A 19,546-nucleotide genomic window follows, 5' to 3' on the forward strand; every position below is an offset into this window, starting at 1 on the left:
CTGTACCAGACAAGGACTCCCAGAGCAGGGCATAGAGCCCAAGCCCCTCCAGGAACGCATCTTCCATCTTGTCAGTCTTCCCACACCAGTCCCAGACCACCAGGACTCCTGTGCCCAAGACAATGAGCTGTGAAGCCCAGCGCCAACATGTGTATCTTTGCTCTGAGCTGCAGAGGGCTTTCTGATAGCTGAAGAGGAAGGGGAGTCCATCATCATCTCACGAATGCAGGCTCTCTGGGCAGACCTATAATCTCGAGTACTGTGCACGAAGAGATGAGCAGCCAGAAGAGAGGGCTCGAGGTGACATCTCAGCTCCACAGTGTGGCCCAGAAGTCCATACTTTCCTGTCACTTGGAGGAGGAGGAGGAGGAGGAGGAGGAGTTACAGAGGAAGGGTAAAGTTCACCACATCCTACTGACGTATTGACTAGTCAAGGCTTAGGCTAGTCCTAGGAACTGGTTTGTCATTGCACAGAGGGATAACTTAAGTAAGGCTTACAGCCACCATGACAAATAGGAGGAAGCAAGGTTGCAGTTGTGACCATCTGACCGCAAAAACTGAGCCAAATTGAACAGTGGAGGAACTGTCCTGTCACGCAGCCTCAGACAGGAACCAGGACACCAGCACAAGAAAGCCTGCCTGCTTCAGGGTTGAAGACCCTAAGCACAGAGGAGGTAAGCCAACTTTTCAGTCTAAAGGAAAGTTTTGGCAAGGAACTTAGACCTGGGGAGCCCAGACTGACACGGGCACGGCTTGCACATGAGGAAGTTCCCAGTAGGACTTGGGTGAGTTTAAGGTCCCCTACATGAGAGAGATTCTCAGTGCATTAACCAACAGGGAGCAGTACCACTTGGGGCAAGGCTTGGGCCTATCTGACTATCTCTGCAGCACCATCAGGCAGTGTGAGCCCTGGGAACCTCATGAATAGTGGGCCAGAAGACAGCTTTAGTTGAAGAAATCCAAGCACACACACAATATACATGAGCACACATACATAACATATATACACGTGTGCACACCTGGACATGTTTCTTTTTGTACTTTGGAGACAGAGTCTCACCTAGCCTCATAAAGACCTTCAACTCACTATGTAGCTAGGGCTGACCTTGAACTCCTGATCCTTCTACCTCCTATTCCCCAGTGCTCTGAGCCACTATTCCTGGTTATATTTTTCATTTTAGACACAGAAGTGACCATCCTTATCCACCCAAATACTCGATAGAACTTTGATACAGCGGTAGACTGTGACCCACATCTACGACTATCTGACGGTGTGGCACACACCTCCATGATACACAGACCACATACGGAGTCCTGACACACAGAGCCGACACCTCATGAAACTGAGGCACTGTACCCTTTGAAGGTAAGAATGGCTGTACTCCTGGCCTTTAACATATCCCATGGTGTTTGTGGGGAAAATTTCTTTACCATCTGCTTATCAGATACCATGACCATGTCTACTTCAAGACACAAGAACCTTTCTACCACCGTGCCTTCATGTCCACTCCACCATGTCTTTATCAGAGAGATACACACACAGCAAGTCCAATCAGAAGCTGCCTGTTGTCTTAGTTGTAAACCTGAAACAAGGTTTCTGCTTTGGGGACATCTGTCTTGGTCCCCTCCCAGGAGCTGAGACACTGAGCTCCAGGACAAAGGGAGGAGTCTGACGGCTGGTGAAGACAGATGTCCAGGATTCTACTGCCCGGGGCACCTCTGAGGATCAGGAACTGCATTTACTGGCTCAGAACTGATAATGAGTTTTTATGAGCTCAAGGGAACACTCAGAACACGTATTAATGTCAAGCATGCCCGTCAGCTACGCAGCTTGGGTGAATGTCACACATTAACGAAATTAAAGGCTCCAGCCAGAAGCAGCTGCGGGCTTCGTGTCAGGAGGTTGAACGGGGCCCAGCTCTGACAAAATCACTTTCCATGTGGGCTGTTCCCACTGGAGCATCTGTAGGGCAGACAGATCCCTCCTTCCTGCAGCCTAAAGGAGATGAGCTGTGACCACATAGGCAGGACAGACAAACCTCCCGCCAAGCCTTTTCCCAGGGAGGTCACTGCTGGGATCTCTTTCTCACTCCTTCTACCTCTGGGGAGGGTTTTCCCCCCATGTTCCAACCAGAGCACCCGTGGGAGACAAGTGAGGAAGCAAGTGTGGAAAAATGGCAGCCAGATGAAGTGGGCAGTGACCCTTGACCTGATGAAAGGAAAGGCCGGGGGCAGAGCAGAAGGGCTCAACTGCCAGCTGACTGCCTCTCTTGTAGGCCAGATTTATCTTGGACAAAGCTTGCCCTGACATCTGAGGTAGCCTTGAATGAAATCTAGCTCAGAAAGTGGCCTTGACCACAAGAGATCTACCTACACAGAGCCTCAAAACCTCGTCTGAAGGACAGCCAAGTTTGGTAACTAGGGGACTGGTGGGCGACTCCCTGAGAAAGGCAAAGATGGAGGCAGCAGGGAACCCGACACCAAGTTCCAAGATCATAATCACTGAGTTTTAATTACACCTACTAGCACCAGTTAATTTAATTAATTATGACCTCACTTTTTACGTGATTCAGCCTGGTTTCTGAGATATTAAAATTAATTTTGGAAAAAAAGTGACATCTTAAAATCTCTTCACAGTAAAAGCCTGGACTAAAGGGACTTATGAGCATCTATCTCTCCAGAATCCCTATCTTTTGATTTAAATACAGCAGGTTGGGGATGGAGAGATGGCTCAGCAGTTAGGAGCACTGGCTGCTCTTGTACCCACTACAGCTCATAAGCATCTATAACACTGATTGAGAGGACCTGATGGCCTCTTCTGGCCTCCATGGGCACCAGGTGTGCATGTGAAGTGTACCCATCCATGCAGATAAAACACCCATACACATACATATTAGATAAGTATGTAAACACAGCAGGCTCACACAACATCGTGTACCCCCTTGATAATGCCCTCTGCCTTTACAATGTTGCCTGGTGAGTCCTCATAACCCCGATGAAACCAACATGCCATACGTTGCTGTGTGGTTCTCCCGGTACACTTCCTCTTCCAGCTCCTTCTAAATCCCTCATCCTCGGGGCTTCTACCCATGTCCACCAAGGCTCAAGTTCATGATTGCCTGTCCACTGGCTGCAGAGGGGATTGAGGCTTGACTGCCAGTTTCCAGCCTCTGTTCCCACCAGCCTGCCATCTCTGATGTCACAGTGAGCACCTAAGCATGCAGCAAGCGCCGTGTCTGTCTTGCTGCAGATGGTTTCCTGGCCTCCCTCTGCTGATACATAGATCTTTTATCATCTGATCCTTCACTAGCTCCCAGGCCCATCTTCGGGTCCTTACGGTAGGAACACACACTCCTGTCAGACTGAACTCACCTGAGCGACCCTGCCAGCCTGCGAGGCTCTATGTAACTAATGTACCCTCCTCCTGGAATCCCCTTTTTCCCTTTTTCCATCTCTGAGCTTTACCCCTCCCAACACTTGCCAAACTCCTAACCACCTTCTAAACCTTCCTTCAATTATCTTTTCTGATGAGTGTTCCCAGTATCATGGCAGACATGATAAAACATGGTTCTCTTATGTTACCCTAACAAAGCATGTCTGGGTATGGGGGTAAGAGAATATATATTGTTTGGGTTTTATGATTTCTTTCCCACTGACCTGACTATAGCCAAAATAGGGACAGACTCCTAACATTCTTTGCCCTTTTGTGAACCTCAGGCCCAGGCTTAGTAAGTAATTGCTGGTTGAATGGATGGCTGCTAGGGGAGGTGGATGGTAGGCAGGTGGAGAATGACTTGAGAAGATGTGTATGACTGAAAGTAGTAGTCAAGTTAGAGTTGGTTGCAGAAATGGAGAGATAGAGGGTGGGTAGACGTGTGGGTGGGTGGACAGTTAGACAGTTGCAAGACTTAAATGAATGAATTATGGATGGATGTGTGAGTGGATAAATGGATGGTGGGTGAATGTGGGGGTGGGTGGGGGTGGATATGGAGGCTTAAAGATATGGGGTAAGTGGGTAGGCACAAAGACAGTTGGATAGATGTATGGGTGGGAGGGGGTGGATGGTTGGATGGGTGGATGGGTAGGTGAATGGATGGATGATGTGTGAGTGGGAGGGTATGTAAATGGTTGGATGGGCGGGTAGGTGGATGATACAAGGACAGGTGGAGGACAAATGGATCTCTAAGATCATCAGTTAGGAGTGAAAGAAAGAGGACCCGAGCCTGGGTCCCCAGCACCCATGAGCTCTGTGGAGGCTCAGACTGGACTGCTGGGTTAGCTTGGCCAGGCGGTCTAGCCAAATCAGCAAGCTCTACGTTCAATGAGAGCCTCTGTCTCAAAAAGTAAAGTCACTCAGTGACGACTTCTGGCTTTCAGCAACACACATACGCACACACACACACACACACACACACACACACACACATGCACACACACACATGCACACACACACGCACGCACACACACACATACACACGCACGCACACACATACACACGCATGCACACACACACACATGCACACACACACACACACATGCACACACACACACACACACGCACGCACACACACACAAACACACACACGCACTCAAGCATATTAGTGAGCTCAGGATGGTGAATGCATAATGTGCATTTATTGATCACAATAAGACAATTGGGAGTGACCAAAATGAGTGTTTCCTAGTTATGCTCCTAGGAGCCCACCCCTCTTTTTCTGAGGTTTCTGTCCAGAGAACAGATATGTCTCCTCCCTATTCACAAGCCAGCATCTAATCAGCAACAGCTGAACTCTGGACTATTCCTTACATTGTTCCCAGATAATGTTGAAGAACATGGGTTTGATGTGGCAGGTCCCACATCAGCAGCTGTTGTTCCCGGAGGATGACAGCCCATCTTTTCCTACCCAGCTTCTGCCTGCAGCCCCTCACTCTATTCCTCTCCCTGTCTGCACCCCCTTCTTTGCCCTGGCTCTTGGCTCTCCACTGCAGCCACCATAACACCTCCTAGCTGCTAGTGAGCCACGAGACCAGGATTCTGAGCCTTGGGTCCCTGGAAGAGGCGATGGAGTCCAGATGCAGCTCTTCCTGAGCACCTTGCAGGGCATTCATGCCAAGACCCGGAACCCAGGCTGGCCCTTTGCCCACCTTAGGCGTTGTTGTTGACAGATAAAAGCTCCCCCATCCATGGCTCCAAATCAAGCCATGGCTTTGTTTTGCTTTGTTTTAAATTAGCTTCAGGGGAGGGGGTGGTTAGCTTGGGAGTGGAGGGTGAGCAGAACCCAGGCATGCTGGGATGCCTTCCTGCTGAGTCCTGCATTGCATGGGTCCCAGGTGGCCCTTAATGAAGCTACTGTGGTGCTGAGTCCATCCAAGGCTCAGCAAGGCTCTCCACCTGCACATGCCCTGTAAATGGGGGTGGGGCTTCTGCATCAGCCTCATCAGACTTAGTAAGAAATCCCCAAGTCAGCCTTCTAATTGTGCTCCAGGGTCTAAATAGGGTGGTGTTGGGATCACAGCACGCTCAGAATACAAACGATGAGTGGAGGGCCATCCCAACAGCACAGGGTCTCCAGACACTGCAGCAAGGGTCCTCCAAGGGTCTTATAGGATGTCACGATCCCAGCTCTTTCTCTATGAGGCCCCACCAGCATTCAATCCCACATGTGTGCTGTAGCTCCCATTAAATTACTTCAACCTATAAAATGGACACATTGCTCCTTTTCCCTTGCGGCCCTATTTCCAAGGGGAGGAGTGAGAGTAGGGGTCAAACATGAAGTTAGGTCCCAGGGTGTTCTTGGCCCATATTTGTCTCCAGGCAAGGAGCAGGTGGATCCAGATAGGATGAAACGGGCACAGAAGCAGCTTGTCAGCAGCTGATGACAGGAGGGCTCCTGGGCCATATAAGACTCCCAGTGGTTAGCTGTCAAGAACCTGGGGAGCCAGAGAAGACAAACACCAATGTACTGATCCCATGAATCAGCAGAGAAGCTGTGGACTCCTGGTGCCCACTGTTAATAACCCTTCCATCCTGCCTCCCATCTGCTCAGGGGCTTGGGGACTGTCTGTGACAAATGCACGTGCTAGCCACCAGAGTCTCACTAGTGATTTCCTGTGAAGATCTGCCCTAGACAGGCAGATAGAAAGACAGACAGACAGGAGGGAGAATGTATGGCCCTCGATCCCTCCTGTCATCGGCTGATATCAAACAGTTTCTGTGCCCATTTCATCCCATTTGGAGTCACCTGTTCCTGGTCTGGAGAAGAATATAGCTAAGGACACCCCCAGAACCTACCTTCACGTTTAAACCCTACTCTCATCCCCCTTTCTGCCCCCAGCTGCAAGGGAAACATGGGCACTATGCCCATTTTATAGGCAGAGGTGATGGGACCCAGAGCACACATGTACAGTTAAGTCCTGGTGAGGCCTCATAGAGAAAGGGCCGGATCCTGATATCCTCACCCTGCCACTTACCCATGCTGGCAGACTTACTGGGCATTCTGCAGAAGAGGAACCTGCAAGCCTTGGTGGCTTAAGGGACTTGTCCACAGAGCTGGAGCCTAGACTCCTAAGTCCCTCAGCCTTCCTAGAGAGCCATCTGCCTGAAGGAGCCTGTGGAAGGTGTGGGCTCCAGAGGGCTCCTAGAAAGAGGCAGGTGTTTGACACACAAGATGGTGAGAATCAAGGGAGACAAAGGCTTTGTCCAAGCCACAGAGTCAAACCTGGAAGGGGGAGCATCAGAACCCAATGACTGCAGTCAAAACCTCCCACGCTACGACACCCTGCATCTGATGAGCAACACCGTGACGTGCATCCATCCATGGAGACACCCAAAATGCCATGCTCCCACGCCAATAGACTGCCTACGTCTAGATATCTAGTGTCTCAAAGGCTTCTCCCATGCTCTGGCACTGGAGTCTAGAACAACACCAGTCTCCACGCTGGTGTTGGCTTCAGGGCCAGTTGTCTCCAGGCATTCTAGACCTTGAATGCCACGTGGCCGCAACGTGCAGCGGTAACCCTGTGAACTACATGTCCTCGGCTATTCCGCGTCCCGGAGTCACAGTATTTAAAAAGCCACACAGCAGTAATAGAGATATTTAAAAGTGGCCACCCTGCCGCTAGAAAGGAAGCCGAAAGCTGAGAACTTGAACCTGCCTCTGAGGGAAGCGCCCAGCCCGTGGCCAACCGCAGCTTTTCTGCGCAGCTGGGGTTATTAATTCAGACTTTATAACCTACAGGGCTGTGGTGGAGTGTGGGCAAACTGCACCTCGACTCTTTGTAATTCTTCCCTGCTCCCACATAAATATTCCCGAATGCAGAAGGGGCTGCGGGAGGTAGGAACACAGAGCTATTAGCATTTTGATGGGGTCTCCCAACACATGAAGCCACTGGGCTTTAAAATTCATAGTGCAGATTAAAACAGCCCTTTTGCAGCTCTCCTTCCCAGTTAGAGATGGCCAGCAACTTTTACCCTTTTCAGGGCCTTGACTGAAACAAACTTGAGAAATCCAGGGAGCCTGGTCCCAATCCTAAAAGAGCAGAGCCAAGGCTGTTTTCCTCTGTGGAGTGTGTCCAGCTCTCTGAACTGTAAATGGCAGAATCAACACTGAGAGCTGGAAATGTCTGTACTCATAGGCAACAAGGCCAAGTTCCTGCGAGGAACCCTCGCCCGTCCTCACAGCTTGGCTCATCAGTTTGTCATGGACAAAAGGCTGGCCTTTTAACCTCAACGTCTCAGCCTGAATCACCAGGCGCCAGAATATTAGCCATCCAGGATGAGAGGCTCAGAGAGGAACTTCAGCTCCACGAACCCCTGAACCCTAGAAACTCAGCTCAGCTGAAGAAGGAGACAGCGAAAGTGACCAGCTCACGGAAGTACCTCGAAGGAACAAGGCACACGTGTGCCTGGGAGCAGCTCACAGCTTGCAGGCTTCCTGGTTCCTTCTCCAGCCAGGCTGATGGAAATGTAAATGCCTCTCACCGGTGTGTGGCAGGTGAGGCTAGCTTGTGTCCCGGTGACCAGCGCACTCAGACACTATTAAGCGTCACTGGGAAAGATGGGGAGAAGCCTGGCCTCGCACCACCTAGCAGCCCACCCAGAGTGTGGAGGACTCTCCTCGGTGTTCCAGAGGAATAAACTTTGTGGGTCTACATAGGAGTACGTTGCAGACTTTTTTCCCTCCTCGTAAAAAGATCACTCCCAGGGTTCTGCCTTTATCGCCCTACATAGGACACTAACTTGCTTCACATCCTCCCCTGATGCCTGTACCAGGTCCGCCTCTGGTTCTTCTCAGAACTGCCTCCAACATCCTGCTGGCTCCTTCAGCCTGAGTCACATCAGCCTTGGACCGCATTCATGATAGATTTATATGTGGGCCTGGTTTTAATTTTTTCTCAATTGTACTGACAATACATGCTCAGCTATATGTATAGTGTGTCTATATAGGGACACCCACTTTTATATACATGTGCACAGACACAAATTGTCACCAAAATCTGTGCAAGTTGAGTATCAGAAATCAAATGGGACTGTGAAGGTCCATCTTCATTGCATACTGGATTTGGAATCATCTAGAAGATGTGCCTCTAGGAATGTCTGTGAGGGCGTTTCCAGAGACTGTTCAACTGAGGGAGGATTATGTGGGTGGCGCTATCCTGCAGGGCAGGGACTAGAACTGAACAAGAAAAAGAATGAGACAAAAATAAGGATCAAAAGCCAGGTGGGACAGTTTTTGTCTTTAAAAAAATTTTTATTCTTATTTTATGCTCGCTGGTGTTTTCCCTGCATGTGTGTCTGTGTGAGAGTATCAGATCTTGGAGTTATAGACAATTGTGACCTGCCGTGTGGATGCTGAGATTTGAACCTGGTTCACTCTGGAAGAATAGTCAGTGCTCTTAACTGCTGAGCCATCTCCCCAGCCCCTAACCTCACTTTCTTGATGTGAGCTAAGGCGCAGGAGACTTCTTACCACTTCAGGTAGTGATGGCCTACTTGTGAGGTGGTCAGTGATGGCCTACTTGTGAGGTGGTCATTATCTCTTACCTGGCTCCTCAGGTCAGCTCTTATCAATAAACTGCTAAGGTTTCAATGTTTATATTACATTTATTTATGGTGTATGTGTGTGTGTGTGTGCATGTGCATGGATGTGTGGTGTGTGATGTACGTGTGCGTGTGTGTTTGTATGTGTGTATGTCCATGTGTAAGTGTGGCATTTATGATCCTCAGCTTTGGAGAGTCAATTCTCTCCTTCCACCATGTGGATTCTGGGATTGTTGGGATTAATAGCAAGTACCCTTTCCCAGTGAGCCATTTACCCAGCCCTCAGGTTTTAATTTAGTTATTTGGAACTTTTTTAGCTTGCCTGTTTCCATTTTGGGTAGCCTGCTGGGGCCTTGTAGAGCTCAATCCAAAACAACGGCCTCTCATAAACTGTAATTAACAGCGCGCGTGCACACACACACACACACACACACACACACTGCACAGGGAAAATAAATATGGCAAGAAACACAGGCAGAATTCTATCTCTAGGTTGTTGGCATATGTATCTGATTCTGACAATCAAAGAAAGAAAAAGGGCAAGGAAGATTTTTAATTCCAGAGTCACACATGCTTCTTTCTGAGAGTCCTCAAGTAAGAGCTGAGGCAGGCGACTTGCTCCCTGATCAGGTACTTTCCTAAGCCCTCGGGAAACTGACTAAGGAGGAGGCCTGTGTCCTTCCATGAGAAAGGTTGGCTTCAGTGCCCAAACTGTGAGTGAGCCCAGCAGGTAGCCTGAGATTCTAGGTGCAGACTCTGAGAACCACATCTGAGCCAGGCATCAGCTCCAGAGCCTGTCTCTCCCTGTCCTGACAGAGGCCTGCTGCCTGCCTCCCAAGTGGAGAAGGAAGAAATAAACACATCTGCAGGGCTGCCAAGGTCAGGCTTGCAGAAGACGGTGACCCCACCCACTCCCAGAACACAGAGCGAGTTGAGAGCCAAGCTTGAGTTGCGCCAGCCTGGAATTGAACTCACATGTGTAGCCTCACCATCTGGGGGCAGGCACTGGGCCTCCATTTCTGCTCTCCCCATCGTCTGACGACAGTGGACACGCAGAGGTGACCCCCAACCTGCTCCGACTGTAACATCACCCCCAAACACAATGCAGGACTGGTTGATTACTGCATCACAAAGCAAGGGGCACCTCGCCTTCAGCCAACAAATGTCTCAGCGTGCTGGGAAGCCTCCAGCCTAGGAACACCAGGGGACATGGCTGTGTCTCTAACTCACTGGCCTTGGCCAAGTCACCACGCCTCTCTGAACCACAACCCCTTGTCTTTAAAATAAAGGGGCTCTGAGCCCTAGGTGTTTTCTAGCATCAGCCTTTCTTCACCAGCTCTCTAGCTTCACGGGGTGTTTTACAGTCATGGGAGACTTTCCTAATATATTAATTCTCACAAAAGTGCCTCCTGTGCTGGGTCATTGGTGGCTGGATACGTGTGGAATGAGGTTCTGAGGGAAGCAAATTATGAGATGTAGCAAACCAAACTGGGATGGGGTCTGCAAAAGAAGGAGAGGAGGGGGAGGAAGAGAGATAGGGGAGGGAGAGGGGCAGGGGGAGGGGGGGGGAGGAGAGATGTCTAGCCAAAATGGAGCTATCACAAGAATCAGCAGCATCGCACCTAACATTAATATTAATTAATTGATTCATTGATTCATTCATTCATTCAAATGTATTTTTCCTTGGTTTCCAGACCCCTGTGGGACCAGACAAAGTTATTTGGATAGACACTGTGTCTCAAAAAGAAGGGCTCCATTCTCTCCCCACTTCTTCACTTCTCAGTGAACACCCACCCATCATCCAGACTTCCTCTTTATCCACAAGGAAGAAGGAAAAAGATCAGCTGAAATACTGAAAGATGTGTCTCTAGGTGACTAAGATCACTGGCCCACAGGCACACAAGAGACCACAGGGAACAGTCATGGCTAATGAGGGTGATCTGAGAAGACACGCTCCTGCTTGGATTCCTGGCTGAGTTCGAGAGTTCCTGAAGCTAAACAGCAAGCCAAGTTCACAGCTGTCCTTCAAGAAGCATCTGCAGGTGCTCACAGGGCACAGGACACTGAGGTTTAGTTCACGGTCCCTTCTCTTAGCTACTTTTCTAACCTGTGATAAAACACCACTTACAGAAGGAAGGATTCCTTTGAGGCTTACAGTTTCCAGAGGGATAGGACACCATGAGCATCATGGCGGGGAGCTTGGCAGCAGGCAGGCAGGCATGGGGCTGGAGCAGCCGCTGAGAGCTCACATCCCGATCCGCAAAGAGGAAGTAAAGCAGAGTAGGAGGGACACAAATCTTTTGAAACCTTAAGCCTACTCCAAGTGAAACACCTCCTTCTAGTCCTTCCCAAACAGTTCCATTAACTGCAGACCAATTATTCAAACATATGAACCTACTGGGGCTGTTCTTATCCAAATCCACCACATCAATGTCAAGTCAGTTTTCTACTCTAAACATCCAGGCACCTTGACTGCAGGCCACAGCTCCTCATCCTAAGCCAGTGGGCTTCATTTACTTTTCCCACTGACCGGTTATCCTCTTTGCGAGTTCACGGGTGCCTCACAGATCCATACACCACCTCGAAGTAAGTATCCTAAGTACTGATGAGTGAGTGAAGCCTAGGCAGATGCTGGCTGCTGTGTTTAGCATTGCTCTGCTCAGATGAACTGCATTTAGATCACCCGAGCAGACTCTTCAACATTCTAATGTCATTCTAATGCCATCTGAAGCTGGACAAGGAAGACACCCACAGATGATTATTTGTGAAACTTAGCTGAAGTCAGTCCTTAGGTCACATGACCACATAACTAGTGACAGCTTTCCCAGGCCCTAGGCTGTACCCAGAACCTCTGTGGTCCTGTCATTCTGTTTTCTTTTTCTAATTTTGCCAGACATCAATAATTGATCTTGGCAATCCATCCAGCTGTGCCTGGATCAAACAGCCCCATCCACTCATCATAGGGCTCAAGGCAGACCCTACTAATCGATCAGCACTGACATTTGAGCTCAAACATATGCATGCCTGATAGGTATTGTTACAGCACGCTGGTTCTGCTGATCAGCATGGTTTCTCCCTCAGTTCAGCCTTCTTGGACCTGGAGTGACCAGCAGAGAAACAGAGAAAGAACAAAACTAAGCCCGATCCTGTCACTTGTCTCTGCTGTGGTATAGTTTCATTGTTGGCTGGCTGGTTGGTTTGGGTTCTTTATCCCAGCCCCAGGTTTTTCAGATGGCAAACAGGTCCAGAGAGGTCTAGAACCTTGCCTAATGTCACTCAGAGAGGCTAGACTCCAACTTCTAATCCTGAGCTGTGTCTTCCACCCCATGGAGTGTCTCCTGGTCAACTGGGAGCCCCTGGAAAAGTCACAGGTAGGCTGGAAGCCCCATTTCACTCCACCTAATCCCATAGCTTACCTCTTCCCTGCTAAGCAATAAACAGCAAGTGTCAGCCCAGGTTGGCTGGTGACTGGGCTCTCCAAGCAGACAGGGTCAGGCCGGGAGCAGACCCGCCTCCTTCTTGTGCTGATCCTGGGCTTTAAGAAAGAGATTTTCACTAATGCAGCTGAGATTGGGAATCCAACATCGCTGAAAATTGCCCTTTTGCGAGGCGCTAATACACACAAGCCTGAGGAGGAGGTGGTCCAGTGGAGGAGGCCGTGGGAGGTGTTTCTGCACAGCTCAGGAGACCTCTGCTGTCTCAGGCTTCCTGTCTTTATTAAGCTCTGCAGACAGGCTCACAGTGCGCCTGGCTGCAAATGAAACCCAAGCTATCTCATTTTCTCCCCTCAGCCAGGCCAGACGCTCCTTCCTTCTCACATCCTCCCCTCCCCCATCCACAGAAGAGCTCAAACAAGGAAAACAAACAAAACAACAACCTGAAACCTCCTGAGCATCTGCAGTCTGCCTTTCTGAGGCTGGTCCTGAGCCTTGGGATTGAGTTACAATGGAGCATCTTCTCTTCAGAGCTGCTGGGTGCTCCCACCCACCCTGGGTGCTCCCACCTGTGTTCCCACCCACACTGGTTGCTCCCACCCAAAGTCTTCTACTGAGTTGTAGGACAGAGGCGAAGTGCTGGCCTGCATGTAGCACCAGCAAGTGAGGCAGGACACCTGGGAAGGTGTCCTTGTAGGGTCTTCCTGTTGCCCCTACACTGAAAGGACAGATACAGTACTGAAGTGTAGAGAGTCTCAGCTCTGGTCAGACCGTCTCACTGGGTCTCAAATGTCAGAGGGCTGGAGGCTGCTCACAGGAGTCCTTGTCGTCATGCTGGCCTCAGCGTGTCCCACACTCAGCCACTCTGTGTTCCCGTCTACCACACCTGTCTTGTCACTGTTGCTAAAGCAAGGGATCACACCAGCCAGAGACAGCAGGGCTAAGTGTAGCCACGACACCGCAAGGCTCTTTCAATGACCACAAACCAGCAGGGAAGATGTAGCTACTGCCGCGGTTTCCCCAACATCACCCTCCACCTTCAAGCGCCTTTACCTATGGTACAACCATTGCTGGCTAGTCTTTTGTTAACTTAGCACAAACCAGGAAAGAGGAGACTCCACTCAAGAGAAAGCCTCCCTCATTATGGTCCTCAGTAAGAGCATTGTTTCTGTGCAGGTGCGTGGGGAAGGGCCGGAGCACTTGATTTTGCCTTACTGTCCATCCCCGCCCCTAAGCTGAGGCTTCGATGAACTATGTAAGTCACCCACAGTCACACAGCTGACCAGGGTTTGAGTTGGATCCCAACCTGTGGGACTGCAAAGCTGAAATCGGACTCAGTTGCTCACAGCCCTGCTGGAACACAGGGGAACTTTCCAGCAGCTTCTAGTACACCTCCTTCTAGAAGTGCTTTGTGGGAATCCATATGTCGCTCACCCAAAGATACATGTGAACACCCATGCAGCTTTGTTTGACAATACTGGTACTGCTATTATTATTTCCCAGAGAGAAGCTCTCATCACCAAGGCCTTTACACACACACACACACACACACACACACACACACACACACACCTCAAACAGGTTTGAATAGATCTTTACAAGTAGTTGGGCTACTTGGAAACAAAATACTCATTATTTAAATTCAATTACATAGCAACCACTTTCTTAAAAGATTATTTTTATTTGAGCTTATTATGTGGGGTCATCAGTTGCTTGTAATCTTCAAACCATCTTAAAAAGAAAAGATTATCAATCTTCGTTTGATATATATATATATATATATATATATATATATATATCAGCTGTTAAAAAGAAACCTATCCCTCTTACTTTATTTAGGCCACACAACAACAACCATGGTGGCCTTCCTGAGTGCATTCTTCCAAGAGATGCTCGGCTTCAGTCTTTTCTCCCCCTTTTCAAGACTCTGGGATGAACCCAGGGACTCTGGTGCTGGAAGAGACCCCAAGACTCACCAGAACTCATTTCTCCCATGAGAATGAAACATCAGATGCTCACAGTAGGACTGGAAGATGGTCTAGCCTGTACTGTGCCTGCTATACTAGCCTGAGGACCTGAGTTCAAAAAACAAAATGGAGATCAACAGAGGAAGATACCCAACACTGACCTCTGACCTCAGTGCACATATGTACACATACACACACAAACACATAGAAGACCACAGAGTAGTATAGCCAAACAGAACCAGAACCCAAGGCTTGGAGGCTCTGGACTCCCAGACAGCCTCTTGCTGGCTAAGTATGATCTACATTCTAATTCTTCTAGTCTAACTCTTCATTCACTTTGTGATGATGATATATTCCCAGGCCTGCTAGGAACCCAGGCTCAGAGCCTGGCCCCCTTCAGGCTACAAGTCTTCAGACACAAAGGAGGGAAGGCCTGCCAGGCCTGCAATCCTCCTGGAAGCTCAGTCTATGCTGCATGCAACCTGGCGCATCAGAAACACCAAGCAACCAGGCCCTGCTCTCTCACAGCATAAGTAAGCAGGGCCTCAGAGGCCGCTGCTTGCCTTGGCTTGGCAGCTGGCTTTCTCAGCAAGACACCTCCAGAAAAAAATCATCAAACAACAACAAAAAGCCCTTTGAAGACCAACAACACAGTCTGGAGGAGTCTGAAGGAGAGTGAAAATGGCCCTTTACCTTCACCTGTTGAATCCAGTTCACAAGGCGGGGGAGGAGGCAGATGGTCTTCTAGACCCTGTCAAGCCCAGGCAACTGAACCCCGTGAGATGGAAAAGCAAAGATGATGTCTGTGGGGACCAAGTCAGGATGGGCAGAGAACAGGTAGAGCATGGAGAAGGGCAGAAAACCATGAGAGGCAGAAGGCCGGTGAGTTGGTTATCTGGTGAGGTTTATATGATGCTCCAGTCCCTTGGCAGGGAAAGAATGAGCATGTGACCGTCCATACAGTTGACATAGTCCATCACAAATCCATGCCTCTACCTCAGACAGGTAAGCTGTGCCTCCAGCTCACCCCTGCTCCCAACCTTGCACGTGCCTGTGGTCCAGCAAGGCCTCCTGGGGCTTTGTTGGAAGCTGCTGCTCTCTCTGGTCATCTCTCCCCTGAGTGTTCAGCAGCATCTCTTGCCCAGAAGGCAGGCTGGACATATCCAGGAGCCAGAGTCTCTGAGAGCATCCTTTTATGAGTGACAGTAAAATTGGTGAGTAACAAGCGAGCCTCCCCTGCCTGGTGGAATGACTGAAGTGTGTTTTATACAGTTGCTTACAGAGTCCTCAAAGGACTGGGCCCAGCAGCCCACAGAGGGCAACTCGCTTCTTTCTCATGCATCAAGGATTGGCCCTCAAATCCTCAACTGGGGATCTGCTGTTGGAAATACCCTACTAAAGTAAGGCAGGGTGAACGAGTGAATGCCAAGTATGGAAGAGGGGAGGAAGCCACTACAAGTGAAGGGATTTGTTAAAGGCCAACTCTCTGCCATGGCTGCCAGCCTGGCTGGGGACGTGAATACAACCAGGTGGTTGTGCTTAGACATGCCTGTCCCTATCCCCTAGGACAAATTGCTTCCTCTGATTCTTGCGTCAGGGAGAGGACCTGGGTGTTTGAGCCCCTTTAGCACCTCTGGGTTGGAGCCAGGGATGGCCTTTCCTCTGCTGCTTACATCCAGTGCCTTATTCCTCTCGTTCCCATGGGGGCCTGTTAAACCTGCTTGAAGCCACAGCCAGGAGCAGAGGCTGCTCCACTGGCAGGGTCCCTGAATGTCAGGAAGCAGGTGGCCCAGCCTGCTCCCCAGGAGGCTGTACACAGTTGGCAAGCCTGAAAGCAATCTGTCTCAGCAGTAGAGATGGCCATGTTGGGGTGGGGTGGGTGGCAGGGAGCCATTCCTAGCAGTATCTCTGGGCTCAGGACTCATGAAAGGGCTAGTTTACTCCAAATCTATCGTGCACTCTCGACCGAAGCTGTTAGTTCATCCAGAGAGAGACAGACAGAGACAGAGACAGACAGAGAGACACAGAGAGATACTGAGAGGGAGACAGAGAGAGTGACTGAGAAAGAGAGAGACAGAGAGAGAGAGAGAGAGAGAGAGAGCGCTCAGTCCTAAGATCCTAGGCGGCTCAGGGTGGGCAGGAATTGGAACCTTTCTCCACTAGCCAGACTCTGTCCCTGCATTGGACGGTATCTGTCTGTTCTGCTGGGGCTGCCCCTTCTGGTTTAATAAGGCACACGGCCTCGCGCGCTAGCTCGCACTGTATATCTCAAACTAGACTCTCCTTCCACACCCCTACCCTTCTCTCCCAATTTCCAGATGAGTGCAGCACCCTTGGCTCCCTGACTCCCCACTCCCACAGAGGTGAACTCAGAAGAGTCACCTTAGAGGGAATGGGAGGAGATAGGGCCAGAAGGGGTTACTGGAAGAACATGGAGAAAGATCTGGAAAGTTCTCAAAGCAATAAGTTTCAGCAAGCCAAAGGAAGCCAGGGAGTACTGGGTGGAAAGTCAAGAAATGGCTGAGTGTGTTCACCACGTGCCACTTATCAGCCCCTTTGGCACCACCACCTGAAGTGTGTCACAGGCCCAATATGATCACTTAAAATCATGTCCCCATGTGCAGACTGTGTCCCACTGGGTCAGTTAGGGATAAGCCTAATGTCTGAAGGACTGGTGACCCAGCCATCCCAAAGGGGCCTGGAATGTTCCTCTCAGTACTCTGCTGCCAATGTCAACGCCAAGCTGGAGTTTCTCGTGGGCCCAGCTGCCCTTGACTGGTTAGAACCAGGTAACAGATCTGGCCAACGTCCCAGAGTTGAGTGAGATATACCACCTCCCACTGCGCATGGAATGCCTGCTGGCATTCCCAGCATCCTCTTCTCCTCCTGTAGTGACTTCAGTGCCATCTACATGGTTCAGAAGAGCAGCCATAGACATACCAGGGTTACCATCCGAAGCACCACAAAAAGCAGAAATGAGCAGACAAGCAAGCAGGGAATCTAAGGTGCAAGGGAGTTCTCTGTCACTCAGCCTAACAGAACACAGAGGCCATCATTCTGATTTTTCACAGACAAGGAATGGGCACAGAAACATGATGGGACACTAACTGCAGATCCAGAGCCTCTTCCTGTTATAGCCTGTTGTGATTTCCTAAGATTATCCCCCTCCTGTAAGCAACTAGGTCTCCAAGCTTCTTAACCCACCTGTCCCCGAGATGGCCGAATGGTATATGCAAGACAAAAAGAGCAAGAACGGTCAAAAGTGTGTGTGTGTGTGTGTGTGTGTACACCTGTATGTGTGTATGCATGCGTATATGAATGTGTGTGTGCGTGCTTGTGTGTATGTGTGCGTGTGTGTATGTGTGAATGTGTGTGTGTGTTGTGTGTGTGTGTGTCAAGTGGGTGGCCCAATTTCAAAGATCCTTATTGGGGTTCTGGGGTTCAGGAGAAGCACAACACAATGGCTGAGCGCACAGGATGAAGAGCCAACATGAGCTAACCTCAAACCCAAACCCCACTGCTGACTCCACTATCTCAGAGCCTTATTTTCCTATCTATAAAATGGGAACAATAACTAAAGCCCCCAGAGACCAGAGATGAGGACAGAGAGTAGTCCAGCCCTGACTCATGGGAACAGTCTCACATTTCTATACCATCACATGCAAGATGGACTAGAACCATAGCCTTCCTGGGGAAGAGGCTGGTGCAGTCTGAACTGCCCCCTCCCAAGCAGTTTGAGGAAGCTGCCCCAGCCCATACAGTGGGCATAGTCCCACTTCACAGACCTCAGAGCTGGCCCAGCCCACATCCACAGAGGGTATCTGGATCGGCTGGGGAAATGCAGCCCTCAGATCCCGAGAGCATTTATCTGAAAGTCCCAAGGGCTTTAGAGGCATGCTTAGCCCCTGGTCCTAGAACCCAGTGGACTCATCCCAGGGCTGGGGTGGTTTTGGAAGCTGTTTATCGGGCCAGCTTCTCATTGGCACCCGCAGGCTTGGTACTCAATTTGGATGGAATGCAGATCGGAGAGGAAAGGAAGAACTGGTAGATAATGGCGGAGAGACTAGACATAACACTGGCTATCCTGCAACGGGGACAGGGCTGCCCACTGAGGTAGTAAAATAAGAAAACAACCAGAAGACCAACTTATTGACAATATTCCACCCCTAAACACTGGGAAGATAACAGTCTGTGCTGTGCGTCAGATACTGCGCCGAGTGTTTTATTAGGATGATCTCACTGTGGGGCCACTGCAGGCTGAAGGGAGAGATTGCTAATTCCATTTTATAGAACTTGGAAGGCACTGGAAGGTGAGTGACCTAAGGTCACATAATTGGCAAGCAGGTAGACAGAACTTAAACCCAGGTGCTCTAATCACCATGGGGTGATTTTTCTAAACAGAGAGCCTGAGGCTCAGAAAAGGGCAGTGACTTAGCTGAAGTCACACAGCCTCATCTATGGCAGATCAAGCCTTCTAATTCTAGGTTCCCTGGGTTTTCTACTCTATCTTACTCCACCACAGCTCTCACGAGCCTGTTTCTTCTTATGCCCAACCCAGAAGTCTAGGATAGGAGCCAGGGTCCTTCTGATAGCCTACGTCAGCTGCAGACCCGGGTTTCACCATCACATTCCGTCTTTCTTTGTAAAAATAAAAACCAAAATCCTTGTGATCTGCCTCACTCCATCACATGGAGCACCGGCACTCGATGCCAGCCCTAGTGGCAGGAGGCACCCAAGCTGGCATGTTTGCCTGAGAACATTGGGTTGCAGGGATGCTCAGCAGCTGCCATCATCTGTTCTCTGGGGCCAAGTGCTGGGTGCTGCACTCTCTCTATGGAGTCCCAGCTGAGTTCAGACAACCAACCGTTCCTGATTCCCCTTTTCAGTGGTTGATGAAATGGGCCAGAAGAGCACCTCTCTCAACAGGGAGGGGTTGCTAAAATGTGTGGTCCAGCCGCAGGCCCTGGCTCTGCCCAGGGAATGGGGGTTAGATAGGCATCCAGACAAAGATGCCTGCACCAGCTGCTGTGACACTCCTAGCAGAGATGGGTCACACTCCCTTCTCTCTACCCCAACCTGCTGGATTGAGTGTGAGTCCACTGGGT

At 50.0% G+C, this 19,546-nt stretch overlaps 1 protein-coding gene and 1 long non-coding RNA gene across 6 annotated transcripts in view; one reads left to right on the top strand and one right to left on the bottom strand.

The window, feature by feature from the left end:
- Window positions 1–19,546, bottom strand: part of Tspan18 (tetraspanin 18) — a 132,792-nt gene that overhangs the window by 110,381 nt on the left and 2,865 nt on the right. The window contains exons 1-2 of one of the 4 annotated variants that reach the window (XM_006499474.4): window positions 3,016–3,284; window positions 7–350 (exon numbers count right to left, since the gene is read on the bottom strand). The exons of 2 other annotated variants lie outside the window; for them this stretch is intronic. The gene's annotated coding sequence lies outside the window, so the exon portion shown is untranslated. Of the gene's footprint in view, window positions 1–6; window positions 351–3,015; window positions 3,285–19,546 lie in introns of those variants that run through there. One more of the 4 variants, XM_006499475.4, reaches the window with a different exon arrangement.
- On the top strand, window positions 352–11,172 carry Gm39881. Of its 2 annotated transcripts, XR_003953875.1 has the most exons (3): window positions 352–674; window positions 1,182–1,366; window positions 10,735–11,172. It is a non-coding gene; the product is annotated as a predicted gene, 39881 (long non-coding RNA). The 2 variants fall into 2 exon arrangements; XR_866562.2 differs by lacking the exon at window positions 352–674 and having other exon boundaries at window positions 1,083–1,366.

Source organism: Mus musculus, chromosome 2 (genome assembly GCF_000001635.26).
Source record: "Mus musculus strain C57BL/6J chromosome 2, GRCm38.p6 C57BL/6J".
Taxonomy (NCBI): domain Eukaryota; kingdom Metazoa; phylum Chordata; class Mammalia; order Rodentia; family Muridae; genus Mus; species Mus musculus.